General features: G+C 40.3%; 1 long non-coding RNA gene across 1 annotated transcript in view; it reads left to right on the forward strand.

Annotated features, from left to right (window-relative positions):
* The window catches only part of LOC125322616, a 235,961-nt gene that overhangs the window by 153,031 nt on the left and 60,978 nt on the right, over positions 1-21,952 (forward strand). The window contains exons 8-9 of the long non-coding RNA XR_007202114.1: positions 6,094-6,223; positions 20,213-20,314. This is a non-coding gene — a long non-coding RNA (uncharacterized LOC125322616). The remainder of the gene's footprint in view (positions 1-6,093; positions 6,224-20,212; positions 20,315-21,952) is intronic.

The raw sequence follows: 21,952 nt of genomic DNA on the forward strand, positions 1-21,952 counted from the left end.
ATTAGCACTTCTCAGGTCCTCAGCTTCTGGCATAACCAGCCTGGGGAAGCCTCCTGTGGTATGTGCAGCTCAGGAACCGAGGCCCTGGGAACAGCTGTCCCCTCATGAATCATTCATGGCGGGAGCTGTGATGATGAATGATCAGCTGCAAACAATGCATAACATTTAGAGAAAATAAAGGCATTTCACTGTAATTTCATTTCTTCCCCAGAGGTGGGGCAGAGCCCCAGGTGTCTTCATAGTGGGATGACTTTAGTTAAGGAGGAACTTTTAGGTCCTGGAAACAGTTTTCCAATGACCCCACAGGTCTTCTCAAGACCCCTTCCCAAAATGAGGAGGCAAAATATTAGTGATGATAAGGTAAGATATTAAGTAGGGATTAGAAAACAGAAACATTTTTCCTGCTTTTAACTTTTGCTGTATTCCCAGATTTTGGAAAATTAATGAAAAATAAATGGGTGACTATTTTCTGGTTGGCTGGGGAATGCCAAGTCACATGTTGTTGCTCCTGCTCTTTGACTGGCTGCCTTCTATAGCTAATCAACACAGTGTCATTTTGAAATTCACATCTGGGAACTCTTTGAGCTAAATATGCACTTTTCATAAGCTCTGGCAACTGTAAAGCACCAAATGCTTGAATATTCAAGGAAAATAAACACACATGCTAAGAACGTGACAAAATGGAAATCTGTGTCAAGTTTGAAAGAACAATCTAGGATATCCTCTGCTCTCTGCTCCCTGCTCTCCACTCAGCTGTGCTCAGTAGCAGGCGTAGATGGCAGAAATGTGTGTCCCTTATGTAAGATGCGCTCACAATGCCCCTGAACTTTTGGCATCAGTTCAGAATGTAGTTAACTGGATCGTGCCAGTTTAAATATATCTGGTCATTTTCCAGTACACTGCTCAGCTGTCTACCTTTCAGCGCCCTTGCTGGCATCTCAGTAAGCTCAATCTGCATTTCTGTGTTTGTTAATGCTACTGGGTTCTCTAGTGGGAAACAGGATATTATTATGTTGAGAGCGAGGGACTGGGAAACATGAGATCTGGAGTAATTTTTGGTGCCTGTTATGATTTCCTGCAAACTTCTGGAGACATTCTTCTGGCTTTTAGTATTTAAAGAAGATTCACAGACCCCTGTCTAACGAAGCACAGTTCTAGTTTTGATTATGTGAGTAGTCACATAGCAGTTAGAGGAATCAGGCTTTGATTTCCTTAGAGTTCAGTTTACTGCACGTATTTCACACTCTCTCAGGATACTGAAGTACAACAGTATTTGGAGACTATCAGGAGGAGTCATACAGTCATGGGTCAAAATGACATGCTTAAAATTTCTAAAAAATCTGCAGACTTTGATATTGTTTGTTATTACTTGTAGCAGAGAAAATAAGGTCCTTCTGAGTGAAAGAAATATTCTCAGGACCTGTTGCTGACTACATCAGGCTAATTCCTCATCCTGTCCGATGGCCCCATGAAAGACATGATTCTTTGCTTATATCCATTTTTCCCTTTTTTACTATATTCCAGTGTGATTGTATGGAGACAAGCACAAAGGCTGTGACAATGATGCCATGAAGATTTTTTGCCTTTTATTTTATACCCCTGTTATACCTTTTTACAGCTTCTGTATTCTTAGTGCTTTTTGCCTACATTCTTGGACTTGTTTGTCAAGCTAGGAGACTAAACATTTTAGAAGCTTCGTAGGTAGGGGTTAGTGTGCCCCAGACCCCAAGGTCCTCTCCAGAACACATTCTGTAAACTAAGATAGAACCATCCAGGGGAAGGTTCCTTAGTGGGTGGGGGGGGGGGGGGGGGGGGAGGGGAGCTCATTCAAGCTTCTCACTAGGGAATTTTTGATAGGTATGCTAATTAGTAAGACCTATAATGTTATACCAGATCTTTTGGGGGTGTGCGTTGTGGTGTGCATTTCAGCCCATTCCACCTGGACGTGGTGCACTCAAGAATCCTTAAAATAAATACCAAGGTAAAATCCCTTTTCCCCCTTCTAACTGCATTTGACTCTTAATTTTAAGACCAGGAAAAGGCATCAGCAAGGGTGGTCTTCAGTGATACAACTGAAATGTAAAAGTCACTGCCTGCAAAATTTCTCTGTCCTGTGGAGAATAATTCAAGTACTAACCTGCTTGGACCATCTCCAGTTCAGCTCCTCTACTGTTCTTGAAAGGGTAATAAATAAGGTTCATTAATAATAAAGTACAAGACAAACATGGCACTGATGGAAATAGTTAAACCCAAATTCCTTGCTGTGCCTGAATTGAAAAGTGCCCATCATGCCTTAACATGTTCTGAAATGAAGCTGAATAACTTAATTTCTAGTTGTGGATTCTATGGATCCTCCTTGTATACTGCAAAAAGCCAAATCAGAAGATTAAAAAGAGCAGTGTCAATTGTTTGGGGAAGTCATTGTTTGTCCACATTTAGCAAGAGAGGGACACCATTTGGCAGCATGGGGTGCCACCGCCTTGGTTCCAGCTAATGATCACTGTGAATTGAGCTGTAAGGAGAGCTGCCCATTGACCAGCATTGATTGCTGTCCTCGACAGGTGCTAATGTTCAGAGGGCAGATCACAGCTGCTTGCACAGAGTTCCCATTATCCTTTGCTGGGTATTGATTCCCCCTGTGGGATGTTTCCTCCCTAACTGTGTTAATTTTCAGACCACATATTTGCATTGGTCTGTGCTGAGAGGGGCAAGCAGAGGTACCTTGGCTATGTTTAATGACCTTCACGTTCTTCTGCTCCCCCCCTCTCTTACCAATCTCTCAAGTCTTTAGAGACCATGTCTGTTGGGATCCAAGTTTCCTTTAATTACGGTGCACATTAAGGGACAGGCTTTATGAAGAATAGCAGTACTGCTCTTGTAATTGCTTCAGGTGCACTCAAAAATTAATCAGAAAGTACACAATGGAGTTTTTGTCTTGGTGTGCTTTATTTTGAATCCTTTCTAAGTCTGAAGACTTGCTGCCTGTGTGCAGAGCTCACACAAGTATAACAAGGAAAGGAAGGGGAAGTAGTTCGTGAAGCCGCCAGGGCAGGGACTGCTGTGTCCCTTCAGCACTATTTTTGTGCTGCACACAATTAATTAGCTGATGGACCTCAGTTACCATCAAACCAGAATGGTATTATAATACATTCATTTTACATTGGAATAAATGTCTTTCAGGGTTGATTTTATGGATTTGTCTTTCTGTAGATGTCTGCACAGTGCTTAGAGCTGTGTTGGGATCTTGCCGAGTCTTCGTACTACATAAAACTGCTTATAAGAATCATGCCTTAGCTCCCTACTTCAATAAGCCAAAGAAGTCTAATCTAGAATTTTTTCAGAGAAGGGAGTAATAGTGTATGACAGAAAAAATATTCAACCACTGAGGATTTTTCTTGTTTTGGCAAATATAACCAGGTCAGTGCAAACGTTGTCTTCACATATGAAGAAACATTATTAATTTTATCTCTGTAATAGGGAAATGGAACAATTAATTTAGGTCCTCTGAACAAATTACACTTTTGCACAAATAAATAGACACCAGTTTCCAAGCCTTCCTTAAAGCATCTTTGTTTTCTGTGGTCTGCATAGAAAAGAGAGGGTACATCTGAACCTAGTTAGCCCTAGGGCTGAAATAGTTATGTTGTGGTGTTTCTGTGATCAATAACAACCAAAAGATGCATGTAATTATCTTCAGCTCCACAGTTTAAATGGCCAGGTAGTCATTTATAGCTGAATATCAGGGTGGGTCCAACACTTGGATTAAAACCTCTGTAACCATTCTGACAAAATTTGTGAGTTCCTTGTGGTGTCAACAAATGTAGCATTATTATAAAAGAAACTCTTCTTTGAGCTTCAGGGTACCAGAGTGGCTACTTCACCCTGGAAGCATGAAGTCCCAAAGACTGTATTCCACCATTAGGAATTTTCTTCTTTTTCTAGAACGTGTTTCCCATACTCTATGTGCATGGCTTTGGAATGGTGTAGTCTACAGACATGAATTTTGGGTTACCCTTTTTAACTCTGTCAGGTTCACAGTCCACCTTACAAAAATGATGCATGTGTGGGTGGATTAAAAAAGCATTTGAAAATACACAAAATAATATATAATTGAAAAGAAAATAGTACGGGATTTCAGCAGCATCTGAAGAGCAGGGAGAGGATATGTTCCTCTTTTCATTTTTCTGCTGCTGAAGTTGCTTTACCTTAATGCACAAGGGTTTCTGCTCATCTTGGTTTCCCAGGACTGCAATCGCTTCTGTGGTTGCTGGAGTGAGTAGCTTGTGCTGCAGTGCATGCAGGATTGAAAGAGATGGTTTAATCCTCGGTTGCAGCACATCAGCTCATTTAAGCAGCCGTAGTGATGCAAGTGTGGACAAGGGTACAAGTCATCTCATTAACTGATAACTGCTGTATGTTGGAGAGTGCAGACTTAAGCTACTCCTGAAATGAAAAAAGCCATCTGTTTAAGATCAGCTGGGACATCAAATTTAAAAAGTAAGAGGACAAAAAAGGAGAAAATCCCAGCCCAACAGAGAGCCTGAGTCTGCTCTTGCTAACGCTTGAATAACTCAAGAGAAATGAACAGAAATTAACACAGTGAAGGCAGTGTAACAGCAGTAAAAACAAGATCAGAATGTGTGCCCATAGGAGACATCATATGTGAACTTTGTACAAAGAAGATGAGTGGGAAGAGAAATGTTGGTAGGGAATGGGTAAAGACAAGGAATATTTATTATCTGCTTACTGCAATGCTTTTCTCCCTTCATGGAATGAGAAATGTGAAAATTTTTCCTATTATTTGTCATACTTTGAACAGTTGCTTCCCAATGTGTTCAAAAGGAAACATTTCAGTTTTCTTAACTGGGTTTGCTTTGTGGGACTGACTCCTCTCTACACAAGAAGAGTACAGATCTGGTACTGCTCATTTGGGACCCACAGAATTGCACTGATGTAAGGGAAGGGAAGTGGAGAAACTTAGGTTCTATGGCTGGAACAGAAACTCATGAGTTAAAAAATAATTATTGGGGGAGGGGGATTAGAAAAGCAAAAAAATAAATTAGAGAGTTGAGAATTCAAAGAGGCAGGTGAAGCTGAGAGACAGAGCTTTATTGAAGGGGGTGGTGAGATAGTGCTCTGTGTAAGACAAGAGTTAGCTGAAAGAGAAAAAAATAATTAAATTCAAATAGAAAGCTAATTAAAAAAATAAGAGGGAGAAAAGAATACATTAAAAATGGAAAAAGGAAATAGAAGGAAATATGAAATAAGGAAATGCAAGTACTGAGAGGTAAGAGATGAAGAAAAATATCTTTATCTAAAGCAATTTTACAAAATAAAAAGCAGCAGCAATTTTATAAAAGTGTTTACCTTTGGATTGACAACCACCCTAAAAGATCTCTAAGAACAGCAATTCAATTCAAATTTGATTCTACTTAATTAAGACACCAAAGTAGATTACTGAGTTGGGCAGCATTTCAATGCAGTTGTAGTAGAGTTGTCAATCAGTACAACTGCAATCCAAATTAGATACCAAAAAAAAAAAAAAAAAAAAAAACCGCAAAAAGAAAAATAAAGAGCTTGATCTTATTTCTCATTGACTTCAATGGGACAGGAAGAAACCATTGTAAAGAAAAAACCCATTACTGGGAAAGAGAGAAAATGACAGAGGTTAAAGTCAAAGAGATGATTTGGGCTACAAACCATGATATGAAGATGGAAAGTGAGAGCTTCCTTCATACCCGGCCCTTGCTGGTTTCTGGTCTGTTGTGGTATGCTGTCTCTATTTCAAGTGGAAAGCTGAGGATGAGGCTGTGTTTTCATAAATTTATAAAATATCCTGAGTTGGAAGGGACTCACAAGGATCACTGAGTCCAACTCTTTATTCCACACAGGGAAACCTGAAAGTTAAATCAGGTGTCCAAGTGGATTGTTCAAATGCTGCTTGAATATCCAGTGGGCCTGGGGTGATGACCTATTCCCTGGGGAGTTTCTTTCAGTGCTAGATCTCCCTCTCAGGAAAGAACCTTTTCCTCATATCCAGTCCAAACTTCATCTGATGCAGCTTTAAGCCACTCCCTTGTGTTCTATTACCAGACACCAGGTAAAAGCGATCGGCATCTCCCTCTCTGCTCCCCACCTTGAGGTTGTTGCAGACAGCGATGTGGTCACCGCTCAGTCTCGTCTTTTCTAAGCTGAACAAACCTAGGATCCTCAACCAATCCTCGTAAGTCATGTCCAACTGTCCTTTCTGTATCTTTGTTGCCCTCCTTTGGACACTTACTAAAATTTTCATATCCTTGTGATATTGTGAAGTCCAAAACCACACATAGTACTCGAGGTGAGGCCTCAGCAATGATGAGTGTAATGGGACAATCACTTTAGATCAGTTAGCTACATCATCCTTGAGGCACTCCAAGTATATGGTTGGTCCTTTTGACTGCACATTGTTGACTCAAATTGAGTTTATCATCAATCAAAAGCCTCAGATCTTCTCCTGCAGGGCTGCACTCCAGCCTCTCATTCCCTAATCTAAATGTGCATCAATTTCTCTCTTCAAGGCAACCAGCATGGATAGGATAGTGAGGGAAAACAGGTGTTCCCTCAGCACACATAGGAAAGAGGTTTGACTATCACTGCTTTAGAGCAGTGATGCTGAGCGCAAAACTTCCTCTAGCTACTTCAAAGATGGTGCAGCTTACTCACCTCCCCTATTCCAAGCATTTCCTGAAGATGCAATGTAATGCCTCAACATTAAAGGGACAAAGTCTTGCAAATTCTTGAACATGCAAGTTATTATCCATGGATTAAAATGGAAATAGTCACCTACAAAACATGTCATATACTGATGTTCCTACTGCTTGCAGCAGTAATGGGTCTGTAAAGCAGCCTCTAGCCAGGATGCTGCCTATGGCTCAGGCTGCTGGAGAAATTTGCCATGTGCAGGTCATATCTTCTGTGTGTGCATCAGTTTAACACCAGGGAATAAAGTTGCTCTTTTTCTTCTTCACAAAGTTGTTGTGAGAATAAACCTGGGACATTTTAGGATGGAGTGATAAATGAAGCTATTCCATCTCGTGGCATAGCCACACAGTAAATGTCTCTATCTTTGTCCAGTATCTTTTGGAAAAATCTTGCTCTTGTGCAGATGGATATAACATGGGCCATGTCTTAAAACGTCCTGTTAGTCATTAGCTGCAGCTGCAGAGCTTTGGTCTTTGGCCCCTGCTAGCCCGGGGAAGCAGGGGCACCCTGTAATGCTCAGGTACAGAGGTGTGGGAGAGGCTGTGCTACTCAGGGGCAGAGGTGTGGGAGAGGCTGGGCTGCTCAGGGGGAGGGGGGTCCAGGTGTAATTCAGGATGGTAAATAGCCCAATGAGTTTAACAGCACTGTTTAATGACATCGTTACCATACTACACAAACTCCCATTGAAATTAATGGTATTTCACATAATAAAGTACTGTGCAAATACTCAGTTATGTAGAACATTAATGTGCCTTTAAAAAGGTCATAAAACCAGAAAATCAATTTAGTTTCTGTAGTTATATTTGAAGTGGGGGCTCATAATAGAAACACCAGCACACCTAGAGATGGAAGTCCTCAGCTCCGGAGGCTTGTAGTCATTTGTTCCCCGTCACTTTAATCCAGTTAGAGATTTTGAAATAAGAATTCTTTCCTCTCTGTTTTCTTTTTTTTGCCTGTCAGACAGAGTTTCCCCTTGGGTTTCTCCAGTGCAACAGACAACATAAATCTATGGTTTTTTGTTTTCCTGTGTATATGCCTGACTTGCAAGTGATGCTAGCAATGAAGTATATTTTGCTGTTGACTGAATTGGAAAACACAAAATGAAACATTTGTTCTCATCCAAAACAACTTTTTTTTTTTTGTTCCCTCCACTAAACACAACACCAACTCTTTAGACTTCACAAATTTAAAAATTTTTTCCTAGAAATCACTATTGGCAAGTATGTGAGCTCACTATTTTACATTTCAAGTATACAGGGTGGCATGGATATATTTATTAATACTATCTCAGAGGTCTCAGTTCAGGTTTTCTTTTACTCCTTACTTACTAGCACAAGATAAATGTGATAAATCCTATATACATTTCTTTGCCTTTTCCTTATTCCCCTGGTACATCATTTAGGCTGGAAGCAGGTACTCTTGCTTCTGTTTAGATATTTCTCTTGCCATTTTCTGAACAAGACAGTGTTTCCACATCTTGAGCTGATCCATTAGCTAAGTCAGATCCTCCCTATCACATGGGTGTACGTTTCTTTGTCCTATGAGTTTTTTGACCCTTCTCCTTCATTGCCTTTGTGTATGTCTCTCAAATCCTTTTGGGATTTTTTTTTTATTCCTCATTTCTCTTGACAGGCAATAAAAGCTGGTTCATCAGTCAATCTCTTCAGCCAAAACTGGTAAAATCATGGCTGTTTAGATTAGCATTTCCTCAGATTTCCTCATATTGTGAGAACTCATGAGCTGAATTCAAAGAAACATTTCAGAGCCCACCAATTTGCCGTGTAATTTCATCAGTGAACAGTTTGTCAGTTTTACTGGGGCAGAGTCACCAACTCTTCACAGGAGGCACCACCACAACATATTTCATGCCCTCATCTATGGAAGTTTTTTAACAGAAAACTGAGAACTATAGTCTCTATAATGAGAGAAGCTGATGTCAAAGGAAGTGGGACTTGCAGAATTATTATACAATTAGATATATGAAGACTGAGAGTGGGAATGTGTCATTTCTGTGACAGGGCACATATCCGTGATGCAACACGCCAGTCCCAGAAAGCTGGACTGTTGCACAAATCTGCCCTGTAGCCTTGTGAGACAATTAATTCCTGACACACATAACTGGAAGACAAATAGCAAGATCTGAAGAATTGCATAAGGTGCACTGAGTGCTCAGAAATGCTCCCAGCAGAGCAGGTAGTGATCCTCTGTGCTTTGTTTGAGTCTAAAGCTCTAGCACAGGACTATTGTATAACTCTATTTTCAGTTCTATAATCATCACCCCAGACAACCTAAATTTGCATAAAAGCAAAGGCAGAGACAGGAAGGGTATTACAACAGAGAGGAAAAACAGACTGTTGGGAATCGAGGAGAAGGGGGTTAATGCAGGAATTGAAACAGTCAATGGAGACTGAAAAATTGTTGAGGGAAGAAGCATCTAAGTTAAACTTTCCCTTGCATTACTTACAAATATAGGTACGTAAAGTTCACTGTTCCTATGGTGTGGGTCTGAGGCTTTTTGTTTGTTTGGTTGTTTTTACTTTATTTTAATTTTATTTTATGAATAATCTGAAACATATATTTATGAAGATATATTTATTTTTTTAACCTGAGCTCAGCTGAGTAGGAGTCAGTACAAGCAACCAGGATACTGCTAAGATTATTTGATATCCCCAAGGAATTTGGGAAATGCCATGCATCCAGGACCTTACTAAAGGTCTGGGGAAACGTGCTTGCATTCCAATTGTGATAACAGGGTTATGTAGTCTCCTTCAAAGTATATGATCAGTGTCTCCCAGGCCTGTATCCAGAACTCCAATCATAATTGTGCAACTAAAGAAAGACAACCTTATTCTACAGGAAAAATTTTCAGGTGTCCTTTGACAGTGGTAAGAACTGGACTCTGGTTGCTTTTAAATGAAACTGAGTGCTGGGAAATAGGGACATGAAGTTTCCTGTATCTTCTGGGAAGAACAAATTCTCTTGTTCTGCTGGAACATATTGATGCTCATTTTTAGCATCTTTGCCATATTAGACATTGGAATCTGAGTTGAACCTTGTAGTTCAAAGGAGTTTTCCATTTTTTATTACTGAACTTCAAGACAAAGACTACTTTGTTCAGCACTTTTGATTTTTTAATGTTTTAATTACATTTTGCATTCTTAATTCATTTCACATATAAAGCTCACCATAGGTTAACTTGGAGTTTCTCAGTTTTTTTCTGTTTTTCTCCTGGGATTCCATGACAACTGCTCTTTTATCAGTTAAATACTACTAATTCAGATGCTCAGACTAGGATCAGTCACAAAATCTTCCACTGCTTTGCTTCTTTTTTTCTTTTCCACTTCAGATCCCAAACAAGTTTTACATACTTTCTTTCACTGAACATGCTACTTACTCCTGCAGTAAGTCTGCTCTTCCTGACTTCACTGAAAACTTTAAAAATTGTCAAGTGCATCAGGGCTTGGACTTGATCAAGTTAAGGTAACCTGGGTGTTCTTCTCCTCATTGGCTCCTGGTGCTTTCCAAAAGCAAATGCACTGTTTAAAAGTCACTTGTTTTCATGTTTCTGAGTGAGTTTCAGCTCTGTGGAAACTCTTAGTTTGGTGTTTTTCTTTCAGAGGATTTTGACTTCTTATTACGTCTATTGCCTTGCAGTAGTCAATAAAAGCTTTGGGCCTGGAATAATTTAAACTCTTATTCGGGCACAGGATAGTAAATCCTTCTGGTTAACAGAAGAAAAGCCACAAAGATATCCTTTTGCCTGGGTTTTCCAGTGTCTGGGGTAAAAAGTACAAAGTTACCAACACATTTGGTCTTGTAGGAATGAGAAAATTTTCCTGCCCATAAGGCTGGTAAAGGTTGGGAAGAAAACTCTGCACTCAGTAAAGGAAATTATAGCAATCTGCCTGAACTGTAGCCCTGTAGTGTTAGGTGGGAGTTCACGATCAGCATGCTCCCAGGTTCCAGCTAGCCCACCTATTTCATCTAGAGATATGAGGAATGGAAGCAGTGATGGCTTTTAAAAGGAAAGAAGTGCTGGTAGAACTTACTCTCAAGGTTAAAAAATGTGCAAGTTCTTAGAATCCTTTAAACCAAGTTATAATCATGATAACACCATTCATCATAGCAATGCCTCCCCCTCCCCCCAATCAAACCAGCCCCTTTAAACACAACTCTTCCTGCTATATAAAGTTATTCAATGAAAGATTTTATTACTGCTGTCTGTACTATTTTTTTCAGGGAGCTACCATAATAGAAATCAACGCAGCAAAATCAGTAATAATCACACATGTTTCATATTGGTTCCCATGTGGAAAACATTTCAAAGGTGTCAGTGCCTGGAAAACCTGATGGTTTCATTGAATACCAGAATGAAACTCCTAGGCAAACCCTGAGGAGAGATTAACACTTGGAAGTATAAAATTCAGGTAGTAATGAGAAGCCAGGTGTTCACTGTCAAGGATTCCAAGTTTCCCTAATTATGGGCAAGTATCTGACTTTAACTGCCTCTCTCAGGTGAGCTAGTAATCCTTTGTTGACAAAGATTTATAAAGAGAAAAAAATAACAATAGGAAAAGAAAAGAAATATGCCTCTGTTTGCTGCTATGGAGAAAATATTACACAAGCAGCCCTATTTCTAACTAAATTAAGATGAGAGAGGGAGTTGGAAGTCATGTTGCACCCGCAGTGATCATTCTGCAAATTGCAATATGGATCTAGAATTTCATGTTAATTACATTTTATTTGAAAAGTGCTGCACTACCCAGTATTTTCCAAAGCAGTGGAGGCTTGATTCTGCTCTCAATTATGTAGGTGTAAAGTGGAGTATCTCCAGTGAAGCTAATGAAGTTAGAGTAGTTTAACACTGAAATGAGGAAGATTACAATAAGGCCCTAGAGTCTGCAATATTGCTACTGCAGTTAATGATCATTACTGCAGAATGCTGTAGTCTGGTAATTATTTCGTTCATGCAGGTAGAAAAATACACAAAACTGGCACTGATTGTGTCTGTAAGAGAAATAGTCCAAAATTTTCCAACCTAATATTGTCTCTCCAAATTGCATTTCATATTTCTTTTTGTGTGCATTGTGGTTCTGTGCAGAGGGCAGCGTGTTTGGATTTTGAGTAGGCTGATTTAAAAGGCTGCATGGAAACTGAGTATCAAAGTAACAAAACTATGCCTTTTACTTCAGGCTGCTCTGATGTCTATAGCCATTATGTGGAAACCCCATTATTTTCGCTTCTTTTGGAGTGTCTTGATACACTTTAAAATACAACACCTTAGCCAGTCCTAGTTCAAACCGCTTTCCAAGTCTTGGTTTACCAACCTCAGTGTTAAATGCCACCCAGGCTTTCCTGAGCACCATGTGTGGGTGTGTTCAGGGCAAAAAGTGGATCCAAATTTTTGCTCCTGGAATATTGAGTGGAGCAGGCCACAGTGAGACTTTGTGCTGATAGCCCAGGGCAACAGTGGGTATGTTGGGTTCATCTCTGCCTGGGCAGCTGAGGACACAGAAGCTACACCTAACCTGGGTTAGCAGTGTATGCTCAAGCATTGATATGTGATTTTCCACACATAAACTGCCAGCAAGGTCCCTGTAATGGATTTAACCAGCACATAGCTAGAGATGGATGGAACAGAACATGTAACAAGAATTATCCCTAAAAAGCAGTCAGGATATGGCCATCCTGTTCAGGTATTGACTATGTTAGAATGAGGGCTGGGCCACGCCTAAGGAAAGAACTCTAGTCTGAAAAAGATCTCCAGTTTGCTCATATGTGAAGAGCTGTAGCATAACACAGATGCAGCTGGAGTAGAGAAAGGTCATTACCAATGCATTTTACTTTTTCCTTGGAGCCCTGTAGAGCAAAACTCAGGTGCAAGCCTGGTAGCCCTGGGGTAACCCAGTGGCTACCATTGAAGAGCTAAGATCTCAAATTTTATGCTTTAGGGCAAAAGGATGCTCCACATGGACAGGTCTGGATGCTCTGTACCTGGTGATAGCATCCAGCTGGCCCATTGTCTGAGCAACTCTGAGCCACCAGCCCAAATGTGTTACCTAGAGAGGTCCTGGCATTAGGGGAGCAAGGGCGCAGATGAAAGAATTGATGTGAGTTAAGGGTCTCAGGATATGGACTTTTGCCTGTTCCTGGGACTGACCAGGTGAGATACAAGTTCATGCAGCCTTGGAGTAAGCAGTGTGAATGTAAAAAACTGGATTAAGGCACCTATCATTTTAAATCATACTTCAACACAGTCTAAGCTATATCCACTGCCAACCTCTTTGTTAGTCTAACTAACAAAGTCTAGCTAATCTGGATTATTTATTACCCATATATTAATATATTTATTTTTAAGAGGGCTATTTTTTGTGAGTGATTTCTTAAAAACTCCCACGCTAACCTGTTTTCTCCAGCCAGGTACACAACCTTAGAATCAATATTTATAATGAATTTTGAGCATATGACAACATATCAATGACAAGAGGAGAACAGATAATTTGAAAAGATGTTATTAAAAGATTACTATCTTCAGATAATCTGTTTTCAGCAATAGTGCAGTCCAGGTGTAGCAGATTTCATAATAATGCTAACATCCACTACATTTGGAAGAGAAGTTTTCGAAGGTATAAGAAGTGAAAAGGCCCCCTGATCAATTTGGCTGGGAGAAGGAAGGCTGCTTTATGTGTCTTTTAGGTTCCTGGAGATTTCCCACCTTCGTACTTTACACTGGGGATGGCAAGTCCAGAAATTGTTCCGTAGCTGTGCTTTGACAGGCGCACTTCTGCCATTCTGTGTTTGGAGGTGTTGAAATGCTGCTGACTTGTTTGTCACAATATTATTCCTAATGCCTTTTAAAAATTACTGTGTGTTGTCTGCTCTTTCTTCTCTCTCAAGTGATGGTGAATTAGAGGGGAAGCATGGAAATGAGGTGGAATTGCCTTTGCAAACATCTTTGTTAGGAGGCAGGCAGGGACTGTGACGGTTTTACATCACAAGGCTTGCTCCTTTTTATTTGCCTTTCTCTGAATGTAAATGTACTACTTCACCTCTCCCCAAAGAGAAAGACAACACAAAATCTCATCAGGCAAAGGGTTATGAATCTCTTCTCATTAGGCACTCAAGTACCTGAGAACTGAATTCTGAGAGGCTCCTCCTGAAAGGGTAGCCAGCTTTATCTGTGAGATAAAATGCAACTTTTCTTCAGGAAGGACATCACAGTTCATCTCAGAAGCACAAGCTGGAAGAGGCATAATGCACATGTTCATCATGTAATCTATCTCCTAGGATGCACAACTTGAAAAGAGTTCGTATGTCACTGCAATATGTCCCCTTGTCTATCTTCCAGACAGACTGCATGTATCATGTTGATAAACTGGGCAATGCACAGGGCCAGTTCCCTCCTACTGAGGTGAGTGGGAACTGCATGGTGCCTGATACCAAAGCTAAGGAATTATTCAGATTGACCAGCATAGCTGAGTGCATGCCAGGCTTGCTTTATTTTCGTTGATAGATCTCTTGGGGAGTTAAGGAGCTGAGGGGTGATTGAGTTTCCACAGCAGAAGAAAGGCAGGTAGTACCACTTGCTCCGTAGCACCCCATGTACCACACACACGGGTGGCATTGGCAATTTGGGGAGCAGCTCAACTGGTGGTGCAAGAGGCTCCAGGTTCAGGGAAAACACAATCTCCCTTGTTCTGCTGGAGCTATTGCTTAGGGTTTATCCTTTTTAGTATTTGTCCTGGAGGGTTGCTTAAGGCATGACTGTGACATAAACAATTATTAATAATGATTCAGCAACTATATTACCCTGTGTAGAAGAAAACAAAACCAAATAAGGCTAATCTCTTGCAATACTACTTGCAGTTTCCTACAGGGACTGTTATTTATCTTCCAGCCATAAAGTAATTAAATCTTACTGCTTTCCAGTTGTGGAGGAGCTGAACTCTGAGGATTCGATCCTCACATGGCTTATATCTTTGGGGCTCCGGGTAAAATATTAAGATAATATGTTACTAAAAAGACTTTTATTTTTATTGTTTGTTTGAATACTTAAACAAAACCGTTTTGAAGCCGGTTCAGTGTTAGTGCAGTGAACAGCATCCATACACCTGGACTCCGCTGCACTTGTTCCTCACATTTGTGGAGTGAAACAGGGACCGTTTTATTCAGTGGAATCCTATACTTAACAGCAAGCAGTGTGTCCAAGCAGCTGTTGACCAGTACACATCTCTTTGTATCCATGTCTGTCATCTCTCAGGGCTCACAGTGAGACGACCTCCTGCGCAGTTTCCTGCTAGGAGCTTCTCTCCCAGCACTTGATGTTTGCTCCAGGAGCAATCCCTTTCCATAATGCAGGCACAATACTGCCTTGTGATATATGAATGATTTGCTCCTTCACTGATGGATATTGTGCTGTAATGGATAGAGGTGTAATGTAATGAATGCTGCCGATCAGTGGGCTCTGCAAGACTGTCTGGGACAGAATCCCTCCTTTTTGGGATTCCTTTCTGAGAATGTGAGGGAGAGTAAGTCTGGATGGGTATGGGTGGAGAGTTATAGGGGTTGCGTGACTATGTCTCTTTTGTCCCTGACAGTGCTCTGGTACCACTGACATACCTCTAACTCCAAAAACTTCCCTAGTGTCTGGCTAACAGACACATTTAATTTTGCTTCAGTTCTATCAGAAAACAAGAAGGAGTTAACCCAAATACTGTCATCATTATCATAAATACAACTTGGAGAAGGAAGCAGCTAAGTCACTAATTCCTTCTGAATTCAGCCTGGTGATGCAGAGAGAAAAGAGTGTGTGGCCAAGAATAAAAACTCTGTGTATATCAAAACACACATGAAAAAATTATCTCAAGAATGGGAGATGCTGAACAAAAAGAGAAAAAACCCAAGAGAATAGAAGCAAAGATAATAAACAACCACAGACAGACTCAGATGCTCTCTCTCCCATTAGAGATGACTTTACCAACGTCTATTATCTCACTGCAAAGGTACGTAGGCAGGTGTGACTCAGCATCAGACCAAATGCAGCCTGCTGTTTTATGTATATTAAAATAGAGAAGTGAATAACTGTATATTGTACCTGAATTAGTAATTGCAAGGGACTGATTCCAAAAGGTCCTAGGGATTTAGCCATGGAAATCCCACTGATCTGCAGTAGTGCCTATGCACCTACATTCCTCAGGCACTTTAGAAAATCTGTCTGTATGTACTGGGCTCCAGGGAAAAGTCCACTGCTATTATTATGATTTTAATACCTTGTAATGTACTCAATTTTATACAAATTTACACAGTAGTATTTGTCAGGTCATGCTTGTTGCCACTGAAGTGGAAAGCTCAAATTGGTGTGAATTACTGAAACTTAACATCGTACTTTGAATTATGACTCTTTATATTTACATGAGAGTGTCCTTTGAGTCACATCTGGGTTTTGTGCTGTTTACAAACTGCTCTAAAAAGCTGAGCTGAGAATATACACAGTTAGTTCAGTATGTCAAACAGAGGAATAGAATTTAGCTCTATTCTTAAACCATGATTATTTATGTAGCAGGCATGTTGGCCAACAAAAAGAATGAAAGCTGACATGCATGAAAATAACCAGTCTGCTCATACATGAGATATGCTTGCAGTGGTCCCAGCAGGAGCTTGAAGAGGACTGCGTAAATTGTGAAACAAAGGGTGTATAGTTAATGCACACCAGAGATGACCACTTGTGGGGCTACTTAATGCTACAAATCCCACATGGTGATGAGGCTGTGAAAGAGCAGAAATCACAGACTGGGTAAGGTTGGAAGGGACCACAGTGAGGCATAAGGTCCAATCTCCCTGCTTAAGCAGGATCATCCTGGAGCACATGGCACAGGATTGTGTCCAGATAGCTCTTGAATATGTACAGTGAGGGAGATTCCACAACCCCTCCAGGCAACCTGTTCTGATGCATGGTCCCTTGCATAAGAGTTCTTCCTCATATTGAGTTGGAACCTCCTGTGCATCAGTTTCTGCCCACTGCCTCTTGTCCTATTGCCCAGCACCAGTGAGCAGAGCCTGGCTTCAACCTTTTGGCACCCTCCCTTCAGAGACTTAAAGACATTGATGAGATCCACTCTCAGACACCTCTTCTCGAGTCTACACAGGCCCAGCTCCCTCAGCCTTTCCTTGTAAGAGAGATGCTCCAGTCCTGTAATCATCTTCATAGCCTCTGCTGGACCTGCTTCAGGAGCTCCATGTTTCTCTTGCACTGAGGAGCCCAGAACCGGACACAGAACTCCAGATGTGCCTCACTAGGGCTGAATAGAGGGGCAGGATCACCTCCTTCCACCTGCTGGCAATGCTCTGCCTAATAGAGCCCTGGAGAAAGAAAGAAAGAAAGATCTCAGAAAGCTACAGGAGCACGTGTGCCATGCTCTGGGAGCACATGGCTGTTGGTACTGGGTGTGGGCTGGTGCATCAAGTTATCAGTTTAACCCTAAAATGCAAACTAAGTACAAGAAGACATGTAGCTGTATAGATTATGCATGCCCAAAGACAAACTAACAGAAGATTACATTTAAAACAACTTACAGCTGGGAAATGAGGTAATCAGAAGTGTGAATGCATTAGTACTGTGAGAGCCACAGGCCTTGATCTGATGCCTGCAGACATATCCATTGGCATATGTGCTATGAAAACTATTACTTGATCACATATAATGGTTTTTCAAAGGGTGCCTACATTGGTTGTAGGCATGGACATAGACTGCTGGATGAGACAGATGATCAATAATTAGTTTTAACCATTTTTTCTTAAGAAATGAGTATTTTGTTATTTTCTGCTGGCCAGTCCTCTCTCTAATGACTTTAAATCTATTAGACCATCTAATCTAAACTTGATGTGGGGAAGGAGGAAATAGTGTGTGTCCTCAGAACCTTGATAGGTTGGCTCAATCAGCATATTAGGCATCAGAGAATCGCTCACTCAAAATGAAGCAGGTTCAGTTAACACTGCATTTCACAGTCTATTTGTCACTCTTAGTGCTCCTCATATGCAGTCCTAGCAGCAGGCATGCACCAGATAAGGAATTTTCACAGTGCCATGAATTTTCTTTTGGCAACTTCTGGTCTTATCAACCAAATACCTTGCAAATACAAAATAAGTTTTACAATGATAAAGGGAAAGATAAGTGTTGTTATCTATATGCTATGGAAAAGGATCTAAATATACAGTGCCACCAATTTTGTGTGCTTCTATAATAATTTGTGTAAAATGGGACACAACTAGATTTTTCTGATGTTCCAAGTACTGAACATTCTCAGAGAGAGCTGAAACAGGTCAGAACCACTGACAGGGCCATCCATCCTGTGACCTTGGGAAGGCAGATCTCTTAGTGCTGCTCTTTTGCACTGTTGTGTTGTATGAGTGCATCTCTGCTAGAATATGTATTGTTTTGTGTGACGTTATATTTGTCTCTACATAATACAGTGGACTCAGGTGAGGCTGGAAACTGAAGAAATTTGGAATAAATTACTGCTTTTTCAAGACAGAGTGTAAGTTGTGGAAAGGTGAGAATCTTGGCATTGAGAGTGTGAAGAATATCTTACTCCACTTAATAACAAGCTACTATGAGAAGCAGTTTGTCCACTGTCTGTATCTGACAGTGTCTCTTGCTCTCTCTTGCATCCACCTTTCTCTAGCTCACATTTCTGAAGTCCTGCAAACTCTTCAGTTTTCCAAGATCCATCTCACAATGCCAAGGAAGGCTGATGGAGTAAAGCAAAACTTTTTTCTTTAACACCTACATTTCTCTTACTGTCTTCTCATTTTCCCTTTTCTCCATGGGAAAGAATCTATGCGATGAATATTTCTCAGACATCTCTCATGGTCCTGTCTAAGGGAGACAGGAAAAAGGAATAAAACAGACAAAACATGAAAACTTTTGCAAAGATGAAACCAAGAGGGTATTTGGTACAATAAAAATGCAGCAGGATGAACAGAAGGATCATTATGGAACAACTTGCTGGTATGGCCATCTCCTTGATGTTGGAGGTTATCAATTTATGGAAGTTTTTATGGGATCAGAATACTAAATATTTCTCATATTTTAGGCTACTTCTATTAAACTGTCAGCTCAAAATTGTCAGGGTTTATGAAATAATTTCTAATTGGTCTAATTTCTTTATATATACCATAGCGTCATCTATAAAATCTACTAAAATCTACAAAATATATAAAGTCTTGGTTTGAACAGGCAATTGGAAGGTGCATTTTAAAGCTTATCTGTCCTGTTCCTTATACAGGAAACCTTCTGGTATATTGTTCTTTTCATTACTTATATAACATTCCACCACATATAGACTCAAACCAGCAAGTTCATATAAAGAGTAACTCTATATAAACTGTGAGAAAATGAGACAGGAGACTGCAAAGGTTTTGTTAATATGGTGATGAAACCAAAAGTTTTCTTATAAAGCTGATACTAAACTATTTTGGGTTTTAGATGTACATAATATTATGCGGTCAGAATGAAGGTGCCTTATCTCATATTGCACTGTTATTGACATAAATAAAATTTATGTGCAATATTTTATTTCATTTCATAAAATTAATCCAAGAGCAAAACTGCATAATCTTGTGTGGCAACATAACTTTGTATTCATGGCTGATTTTTTCCCCCTTAACACAGAAAAATAATGTGGGTTGATGCAGTGTCCTGACACAATAGGGGCTAATGAATAGAGCTTGCTGTGCTCAAGAGACTGCAGTTCAATTACTAGTGGTGCCAATCAAGTCAGAAATATTAACCATGGTAACAGCAGCTTTGAGTTACATGGAATGGGGCCGTGGCTTCTTGGGGAAGATTGCCTCTTGGGAGGGAAGGGGGTGCTCACAGCAAGAGTTGCAGAAGGTCAGAGCTGCTTCTTTATGGCAAAGGAGAGCAAGACAGCTCATGCCACAGGAAGGTTTCTGCTGTTTTTGTACCTTTTCATTGCAAGTGCACCTGAGAGTTCATAATACATAAGTGCGACTAACTGTGTGATCCACACATAACCTATAGAACTGGATTTCTTATGTATAAGTGTACAACAGTTAGTTAATCATGTGAAAGATAAATTATAAATCAGATTAGGTCCTGAACTGGAGTAAAATGTTGCTGAAGTCAGTGTGACTGGGCTGAATTACACCAATCGATTCTGTAGCTTTTTATGAGGATTTACTTAATATAGTGCATTTGTTCTGCTGGCTGGTGATCAGAGTGAAGATCCCTTGATGGGATACAATGGCAGTGTTATGTATTAGTAGCATGAACAGGAAGCAGCTGGCATCCTGTTCAGAAAACAATCTTGGTTTTTATTGCAGAGAACAATATTGAAAAACAGTGTGTGTGTGATGGGCCTAATCCTTTAAAAATGTGTGAGTTTGGATACTATCCCTTTTAATTGACTAGTCACTTCTGGACTAAATCTAGATTCGTCTCTTTTCACAGAAAGCTCTTCTGCTGTTTGTCCTTTGGAATACAGAGAAAACCAGCTAGAGCCCCAAAATGGCTTTTTGCACCTGCCCGCTGCCTCTCCCTCTCTTCCAGCTGGTGAGTATGCTCAGTTGTGGAGTGCTTTTCCCCTTCTCTTATTCATGAAGAGATGGCACATCTCTTTGGTCAGCATCACTGAAACATTTTCTATTCTTTGTCTTGGATGCCATTAAAAAAGCCAGCTGTTAAGGATGGTTACTGTGTTGTTGGAGCTTAGCTTCATTGTTAACTGAAACTTCTGTAAAAATTTAGGATGGGTTTCTTAAGAATTGAAGAGTAATAGCAGCCTAAAAATGAATTTGAATCTGACTGCAAAGCGGTGAAAATAGTATTTGATACCTTTTCTGAAGATTTTGGAACATGCAGTAACTATCATGATATCTCTGTAGGGCAAACAGGTGTTGTACGTGGACAGGGCAGCTGGATTACAGAGGTTTCTCTTGCATAGTTGAGGCATCTGAAATGGAGTCATGCCAGCTCAGTCTCATCACTACAGGCCCCTCTTTTAGTCAAACACTGCAATCTGGAGGGATGTTTCACCTCAACCATCTTAAAGCCTATCCCAGGTTAAGAGGAAGAAATGTCTCCAGAAATGGATCTTAGCAACAATTTGTCAATGCACGTTTAGGTTCTAAAGCCAGGTGACCTGAAGTGGCTTGATGAATGTGTCTGATAAGGTAGGAAAACTAGCAGTAAAAGAAGTGAGGGCAGGCAAGGCTTTGTAGTAACTGAGTCTGTGTTCCAGCTGACAGGAATTGAATTTTAATCCCACTTTTAACCTACTGTCTATTTGACCTGAGACAGGGTAATTTCCATCATTATCTCCTTTTTACCTCTCTTCTTCCTCCATGCTCAGTCTACCTTGAGTATTGATCCTTATTCAGTGTGGGAGACATTCCCTCTTTTCTCCTAGTAAAGACTGAATCCTGGTGTCTTACTCATAGTAGAAAATGTGAGCCATCTGGTAAAAATGCTCTTAAGTCATTACTGTTTCAATTGCATTAATGACTTTATCAGTGGAAGAGGATGAGAAGCCACTTTCATGTTTCTTAGAGCAACGCCCTAACCACTGGGCTAAACTGTGATTTACTCACTGGGTTGATAAATAACAAATTAATGTGAGACATCACCAAAACCAGATTGAGGATGTTAGTGTTTAGGTTGATTGGCAGTCTCTTTTTAAGACATTTGCTTGAAAAAATGAAAGATTTTAACAAAATATTCAGGTCATGTTATGACTGGCTCAGAACAGTCCCTGAGGCTAAGGTAGTCTACAGGCTCAGTAGCCATTAGGCTACTGTGCTATTTTCTTGTCAACTCAAGGCATATTAAAATAACAGTAGAGAGTGCCTGAATAGTCTAAATGCCTAGTTCAATGTCTAGGACCTTCTCTTTGGAGAAAAGTGGTTTGGGTTAAAACTGTGTTTAGTGAAGGACAGAATGGAACCAGTCTCTTGTGTCTGGGTAGAGGTGTAATAACTGGAAGAGACTAAGTAAGGAGAGCCATAGATAGCAACATTATCAGCATCTAGCTCTCAAACCCTTATTGCACTCGTTCACTGCAAATCCAGAAATAATTTCAGGATTCTCAAAATTATACTTTTTGGCAAATGCTGTGTGTTATTTCACCTGATCTTGATTTGTCGTATAATCAGCCCACAGCACCTATCGAGTTTCTAGAAATGACTGCTTTAG

The sequence above is a fragment of the Corvus hawaiiensis genome, chromosome 3, assembly GCF_020740725.1.
Source record: "Corvus hawaiiensis isolate bCorHaw1 chromosome 3, bCorHaw1.pri.cur, whole genome shotgun sequence".
In the NCBI taxonomy this organism is placed as follows: Eukaryota; Metazoa; Chordata; class Aves; order Passeriformes; family Corvidae; genus Corvus; species Corvus hawaiiensis.